Consider the following 8200-nt stretch of genomic DNA (forward strand, 5'->3'; position numbering starts at 1 on the left):
AATGACATGGTATTGATAAGAGCTATTTTATCTAAGAGAAGTTCCCTAAACACGGCCCGTTGGGGATACTTCAGGACTGAGGTTGAGAACCTCTGCTCCGGAGGAGCCTGCAAGCCACCTTGAAACTGGGAACAGGAGGAGAAGTCAGGGAAATCGGGATGGAATGCTGGGGTAGGCAATCTTTAAAGTTGAGGGAGCTGCACATCGTGTTAAAAATAGTTAAAGTCAAAAAATAAAACAATTGGCATTTAATATCACTTTAAAAACAGCAGGTTTCCAGTGTACAGGTAGAATTTTTCAGCTTTTCCTCATTCAGCAACACTTAGTTGTAATTCTTGTGATCCGAAAAGCTTGAAGCGTTGTCCTTCGAAGAGCTTGCTGAAATTTAGAGAGGGCAGAGTTGCCTCCAGGTCCGTCATGATCACTACGTACCCCTGGAGGAGGAGAGGAAACCGAGGTCAGGCTTTCAACATTCTGCTGCACATGCTGTATTCAAGTATTGCCGGTAATAAAACTGGTGAGTGTTGTTAGGCTCGTTACACATGTGCTGCCCCTCTGAAAAGCGACCCCATGGTGGATCACTTTTCAGAGGTGTTTGACGGGTACTGAGGAGGCGATATGTTGCATCCTTGCTGCTTGATTTAACCCTGTATGTGATTGGCTGGAGCCGCGATCACTCCCGCGCATGTCTGAACATTTATTTGTTCACGGCACAGGACTCGGAAAGAAGGACACCCGTGATGTCACTGGCTGCATGTAATGTAATGTTTACTTCCTCTTTAATCCCGGCTCCAGACTGGAGAGGAGACAAGCTTGCTGCCAGTGCCTTTTCATTTTTAACCTCCAGGGGGAGTGTTTAAAAAATTTTGCCTAATTTTGGGGTTTAAAGTGTGTCCAGCTGGAACTGTTTTTCTAAGACCCCTTTCACACTGGAGCGGTTTTCAGGCGGTATTGCGCTAAAAATACCGCCTGAAAACCGCCCCTAAACAGCCTCCGCTGTTTGTTCAGTGTGAAAGCACACTGAAGCGGTGCGCTCGCAGGACGGTAAAAAAAGTCCTGCGAGCCGCTTCTCTGGAGCGGGGAAGGAGCGGTGTATTCACCGCTCCTAAACCGCTCCTGCCCATTGAAATCAATGGGACAGCGCGGCTATACCGCGGTAATACCGCGGCTATAGCCGCGCTGTATGAGCGGATTTAACCCTTTTTCGGCCGCCAGCGGGGGTTAAAACTGAACCGCTAGCGGCCGAATACCGCTACAAGAACGACGGTACAGCAGCGCTAAAAATAGCGCTGTTGTACCGCCGACGCCCCCACCGCCCCAGTGTGAAAGGGGCCTAAGTCTTGGAAGGTGCAGGGAAGGATTACCACCCCTGTAAGGTTTTTACTTCCAGGGCCCTATTTGAAATATTTGCCTTCAGTGATAGCAGTGTTAGGAAAAACTCTCCAACTGCAATACAGTCTGCAATAAAAGCCTCTTTCACGCGTGTGGGCGAGAAGCCGTAAAAATAAGTGATTATTACATCTATGAATGTTCAAGATCCTATGATGCCTATGGGCAGGTTTGATCTACTAGGGACTGGCTGCCAAAACTCTAGGCAAGAGCCTATAAACAGAAAAAAAATTATATGTTCTACTTTTAACCCACCTGGGAAGGACAGGTCGGTTTAAAAGTTTTCTCATGTATGTTGCAGACCCTAGACCAAATGAACATCCAAGGATCCTCTGGGGCTATCAGAATGATTTAGAAACTAGTCTATGACTGGGGGAAGAGTTTGGGCTTGCAGGTTTGAATTTTGGTTCATCTATTTTCATTTTTTAGGGGTAACTGCTTGCATTTCATTTACGAAGTCTTGATTTAGTTAGTTGCCAACCAAAGGGCTGGTTGGCTCAGGAGTTTAGTGGACAGCCCATGAGCCAACAGAGATTTTGGAATTGCAGGTTCAAATCCAATTTCCTCTATTGGAATTTGTGACAATACTTAACTGCAGAAATAGGAGAACGAACATATGAGTTAGTGAGCGGAGGCGAGTAGCTCAGAGGATAAGAATGTTAACCCAGGGCACTGTAGACTTGAGTTCAAATCCATGAAAGCGCTGCAGACCCCCAGGGTGATTCCATTATTGCACTATAGACTCCAAGGGCGAGTATAAAGAAGCACAGCAGACTCCAAGCTCAAATCCCTGAGTGAAAGCTTGGAGGCCATGGACAACCCACCAGCCTGCTCCAGTCCCAGGTCCCCACAGGCCTGTAATATGTGTGGGCATCACATTAAGTTGTGAACACCCTGTCTCTTCAGTCCACAATCTGTGATATCACTGCAACATATATAATTAGAATGGGCTGTCTTACTGGGGCAGCCCATCCCAAAAGTAGGGACTTAGGTTTTTTTTTTTTTTTTTTTTTAAATTGCCTTACCCCAGAAACCACACAGTACCTGAACCTCTTGAGGTAGTGGGTCTGAAATAGTTCCCACTACTCAATCACACCATCAAGGGGTTCAAGCACTGCACAGCACCCAAGACACACAAGGCTTTCCCTCATTGAGATTTGAACTCAGGTCTCCAGCAAACCAGTCAGAGCTCTTACCCTCTGAGCTATCACCCATGTTCAAGGATTGAGGTTCAAGGATTGAGGTTCAAGGATTGAGGTCCTCGATCTTCTATTTCAGGATTAGGCAGCATAAATTAAAAAAATAAAAAGAGAACTTAAAAATAAAACTGATTTTTTTTTTTTGACTTAATTCCTCCATCCCAGGTAGTTCTGCCCGAAAATCAATTTTGCCAAAATGACTGCGCTGATCTCTAACCCTCTAAGCCAGATCCCTCTGGCTTGCAGACTTCGGAGCTGAACTCCAGCAAGTAACAAAATATCTAAAACCAAACCTTTTTTGTTTTTTTGATAGAGTGCAGAAAGGTTAGAACCTCTGTCAGGGTTTTCCCCACTGGGGAGATTTACCCCTCTATTTGTCCTGGTGAGCATTGTCTCCAGAAAGTGATGGTAAAATCCCAAATGTTTGAGTTGTCACAGGAAAAGGGAGTGAGAGTAATCCTCTTCTGTTGACAACTAAGGGCCCAATCACACTTTTGAGTATCTGTAACTCATGCATTACTATAATAATATGTGCGTTAGTCCATTATCCCTTTCATGACTAAGCCTATTTCTGACATTTGGCGTTTACAAGTTAAAATCCGTATTTTTTGCTAGAAAATTACTTACAGCCCCCAAACATATATATATATATATATTTTAGCAGAGAATCTAGAGAACAAAGTGGCGATTTTTGCAATATTTTATGTCACACGGTATTTGTGCAGTGGTGTTTTAAACGCAACTTTTTGGGAAAAGGGACACTTTCAAGAATTAAAAAAAAAAAACTAAACAGTAAAAGTTAGCCCAATTTTTTTGTATAATGTGAAAGCTGATGTTACGCCAAGTAAATAGATACCAAACATGTCATGCTTTAGAATTGCACGCGCTCGTGAAATGGCAACAAACTACGGTACCTAAGAATTTCCATAGGCAACGCTTTAAATTTGTTTTACGTTTACCAGGTTAGAGTTACAGAGGAGGTCTAGTGCTAGAATTATTGCTCTTGCTCTGATGATTGCGGCAATACCTCACATCTGTGATTTGAACACCATTTACATATGCGGGCGTGACTTCCGTATGCGTTTTCTTTGCTGCGCGAGCTCGCGGGGACAGGGTGCTTTACAAAAAAAAAAAAAATTTTCTTATTTATTTTATTCATTTTTATATTATTAAATTGTGTTTGAAAAAGAAAAAAAATTGATCACTTTTATTGCGGTCACAAGGAATGTAAACATCCCTTGTGACAGTAATAGGTGGTGACAGGTACTCTTTATGGAGGGATCGGGGGTCTAAAAGACCCCCGATCCCTCCTTTGCACTTCAAAGTATTCAGATCGCCGTTTTCGGCGATTCTGAATACTGTATATTTTTTTAAAACCGGCGTCATTGGCAGCCGAGTAAACAGGAAGTGACGCTGTGACGTCACTTCCATGTTTACAATCAGGAGACTGGAACAAAGCCGTTTCCGGCTTTGTGCGTCTGTCCCTAGCCCTAGGATCGATGAGCGGGACTCCTGGTGGGATGGGAGCCCCATTCAGAGTGGCGGGAGGGGGGAAGGGTCTGTACTAATGGAGGGGGGTGCTTTGTCCTGGGGGGTGGGGTCTGTACTAATGGGGGGGTGCCTTGTCCAGGGGGAGGGGCCTGTACTAATGGAGGGGGGTGGTTTGTCCTGGGGGACGCCCACTGGTTACAGTAGTGCACTTACCTGACATCACAGAGCCACTCCAGGCTCTGGAAGGATCTCGACAGTAATGTCGGGATCCACTTAGAAGCCTGATAGCCAGATAGCTCAGCCTCGCTGGGTCATTCTCACAGCAAAGAGGTGGGCTGCAGGTCAGGAACAACCCGCCTCTCCACTCATTAGAGTAATAAAGAGCATGTTTGGAGTTTGGCTAGAGATCAATAGTTTAGACGGATGCTGTGCTCGATTGATTACCTGGGATGGAGTGAATTTACTCCCTATATTAGGGATATGTAATTGGCGGACCTCCAGCTGTTCCAGAACTACAAGTCCCATGAAACATAGCAAGACTCTGACAACCACAAGCATGACACCCAGAGGCATGATGGGACTTGCAATTAGCGGATCTCCTGCCGTTGCAAAACTGCAAATCCCTGCCCTAGATTATGAGTCGGTGCTTGGGCTAAGCCTAGAGCAAAGATGGAGAACCTTGGCACCCCAGATGTTTTGGAACTACATTTCCCATGATGCTCATGCACTCTGCAGTGCACTCGGCCTCACCTAAAAACTCCTGCCGCCCGCAGCTCCTCAGGACCGGCGCGGTGAAAAAAAAAAATTTTAAAATTGATTTGCTTAAATTTTGAATTGATTTGACCTCTCAACTCGATTCAAGATTTAAATCGATTTTTTTCCCCCAGCCCTAGTCTGTACTAATGGGGGAGGGGTCTGTACTAATTAACTAATGAAGGGGGTGCTTTGTCCTGGGGGGAGGGATCTGTACTAATGGGGGGTGCTTTGTCCTTGGGGAGGGGTCTGTACTAATGGAGGGGGGTGGTTTGTCCTGGGGGAGGGGTCTGTACTAATGGAGAAGGGGTGCTTTGTCCTGGGGGGAGGGGTCTGAACTAATAATGAGTGCTTTGTCCAGGGGGAGGAGTCTGTACTAATGGAGGGGGGGTTTGTCCTGGGGGAGTGGTCTGTACTAATGGAGGGGGGGCGGTTTGTCCTGGGGGAGGGGTCTGTACTAATGGGGAGTGCTTTGTCCTGGGGGAGGAGTCTGTGCTAATGGGGAGTGCTTTGTCCTGGGGGGAGGGGTCTGTACTAATAATGAGTGCTTTGTCCAGGGGAAGGAGTCTGTACTAATGGAGGGGGGGTGGTTTGTCCTGGGGGAGTGGTCTGTACTAATGGAGGGGGGGTGGTTTGTCCTGGGGGAGTGGTCTGTACTAATGGAGGGGGGGGTGGTTTGTCCTGGGGGAGTGGTCTGTACTAATGGAGGGGGGGGCGGTTTGTCCTGGGGGAGGGGTCTGTACTAATAATGAGTGATCTGTCCAGGGGGAGGAGTCTGTACTAATGGAGGGGGGGTGGTTTGTCCTGGGGGAGTGGTCTGTTCTAATGGGGAGTGCTTTGTCCTGGGGGGAGGGGTCTGTACTAATAATGAGTGCTTTGTCCAGGGGAAGGAGTCTGTACTAATGGAGGGGGGGTGGTTTGTCCTGGGGGAGTGGTCTGTACTAATGGAGGGGGGGCGGTTTGTCCAGGGGGAGGAGTCTGTACTAATGGAGGGGGGGTTTGTCCTGGGGGAGTGGTCTGTACTAATGGAGGGGGGGCGGTTTGTCCTGGGGGGAGGGGTCTGTACTAATAATGAGTGCTTTGTCCAGGGGGAGGAGTCTGTACTAATAGTGGGGGGGTTGTCCTGGGGGAGTGGTCTGTACTAATGGGGAGTGCTTTGTCCTGGGGGAGGGGTCTGTACTAATAATGAGTGATCTGTCCAGGGGGAGGAGTCTGTACTAATGGAGGGGGGGTGGTTTGTCCTGGGGGAGTGGTCTGTACTAATGGGGAGTGCTTTGTCCTGGGGGAGGGGTCTGTACTAATGAGTGATCTGTCCAGGGGGAGGAGTCTGTACTAATGGAGGGGGCGCGGTTTGTCCAGGGGGAGGGGTCTGTACTAATGGGGAGTGCTTTGTCCAGGGGGGAGGGGTCTGTACTAATAATGAGTGATCTGTCCAGGGGGAGGGGTCTGTACTAATGGGGAGTGCTTTGTCCTGGGGGAGGGGTCTGTACTAATGGGAGGTGCTTTGTCCTGGGGGAGGGGTCTGTACTCTTGGAGGGGGTGCTTTGTCCAGGGGGAGGAGTCTGTACTAATGGAGGGGGGGTTGTCCTGGGGGAGTGGTCTGTACTAATGGGGAATGCTTTGTCCTGGGGGGAGGGGTCTGTACTAATAATGAGTGATCTGTCCAGGGGGAGGGGTCTGTACTAATGGGGAGTGCTTTGTCCTGGGGGGAGGGGTCTGTACTAATAATGAGTGATCTGTCCAGGGGGAGGGGTCTGTACTAATGGGGAGTGCTTTGTCCTGGGGGGAGGGGTCTGTACTAATAATGAGTGATCTGTCCAGGGGGAGGGGTCTGTACTAATGGGGAGTGCTTTGTCCTGGGGGAGGGGACTGTACAATTGGGGGGTGCTTTGTCCTGGAGGAGGGGTCTGTACTAATGAGGGCGGGTGCTTTGTCCTGGGAGGGGTCTGTACTAATTGGAGGGGTGCTAGTACTAATGTGGGGAGTAGTAAGATGGCGGCGACGGAACGTCACTTCCGTTACACATTCCGACGGTTCGCCTAAACTGACGAATTAGAGGCTCCGCCCTTCCCACACAGCGGGGATGCTTTGCTACGGAAACATATCACTAGTGGGCGTGGCCTATGTCACTGGTGGCTGAGTAGCCAAACTCCGCCTCTCTCCCGGCAGCCCCATAGTCATTCATACTTCCCGCCCCCGCACGCTCAGCCAATCAGGTCAGTTCAATCCTGGTTATCAACTGCAAGTGACAGACCCCGCCTCTCGCCAGAGCCGGCCCCCCCCCCTCAGGCCTATCGCCCACCCTTGTCTGTAGAATATAAAGAGAGAGTGTGATGTAATCACCGGCAGACATAGACCATAATACCATGATATGGGGGAATTGTCTGAATGTGTAAGGTGTTCCCATTGGTAAACTTGGTCGAATCGGATTCAGCACGTCTCCGTCCCCCCTTCTAATGACAAGCCATACCCATCACTTCCTCTCCTATCTGCAGGACGGAGTGGGCGTGTCTTGTGTCCCTTCAGACAGATCAGCCAATCATGCCGCTCTCTAGACTGGCCAGTAGCTGAATGCCTCATCGACACGCCTCTTTATACTGCGTCATCACAGAGCTATCAGAATCTCTAACGGCCGACCCGCCCCCTTATACGAACGGCCCCGCCCCCTCGCCGGTTCCGCCCCCACAGTCTAGTCAGTGCCTAATGCTATGAATCAGATGAAACACCTTAAACCAAATGTAATCACCGACAGACATAGAATGAATAACACCATGATATGGGGGAATTGTCTGAGTGTGTAAGGTGTTCCCATTAGTAAAAATGGCCGACCCGGATTCGGCACGTCTCCGCCCCCTTCTAATGACCCGACATTCCCATCATTTACTCTCCTACCGTCTCTGCAGGACGGAGTGGGCGTGTCTTGTGTCCCTCCACACAGCCTCACCGACACGCCTCTTTATACTGCGTCATCACCGAGCTCTCAGGATCGCCCCGCCCCCTCGCCGGTTCCGCCCCCTCATTGGTCATGTTTAGTTTAGCAAATAAGATCGCTCTGAAAATATTTGTTAATAACACGGTGACACGTGGATTGTCTACAAGTGTAAATGCCCGCCCCTCCCTCCCTCCGTCATCTACCTAAAATCTCCGCCCTCTCTTATCGGTCATACCTGTGACTGGAGGAAGACATGAAAGTGGGCGTGACAGAACCGCCGAATGGCACACGGAGCCTCCCGGAGTTTTGAAACGACTCTTGCCGCGCGCTCGAACCTGATTGGCTGCCTCTCTGTCCGGCCCCCTGATTTGGCTCCGCCCTCTTCCAGCCATGCTGTCTCTCACTAGTAGGCGTGGCCTGTGTACTGCTTGACAGC

The 8200-nt window shown here is 49.1% G+C and overlaps 1 long non-coding RNA gene across 1 annotated transcript; it reads right to left on the reverse strand.

Annotated features, from left to right (window-relative positions):
* Positions 1-233: 233 nt before the first annotated feature.
* LOC141113261 (uncharacterized) lies at positions 234-7441 on the reverse strand. The gene is made up of 2 exons (XR_012236758.1): positions 7303-7441; positions 234-434 (listed from the first exon to the last, which is right to left on the reverse strand). It is a non-coding gene; the product is annotated as an uncharacterized lncRNA (long non-coding RNA).
* Positions 7442-8200: the final 759 nt, after the last annotated feature.

The sequence above is a fragment of the Aquarana catesbeiana genome, linkage group LG12 (genome assembly GCF_042186555.1).
Source record: "Aquarana catesbeiana isolate 2022-GZ linkage group LG12, ASM4218655v1, whole genome shotgun sequence".
Taxonomy (NCBI): domain Eukaryota; kingdom Metazoa; phylum Chordata; class Amphibia; order Anura; family Ranidae; genus Aquarana; species Aquarana catesbeiana.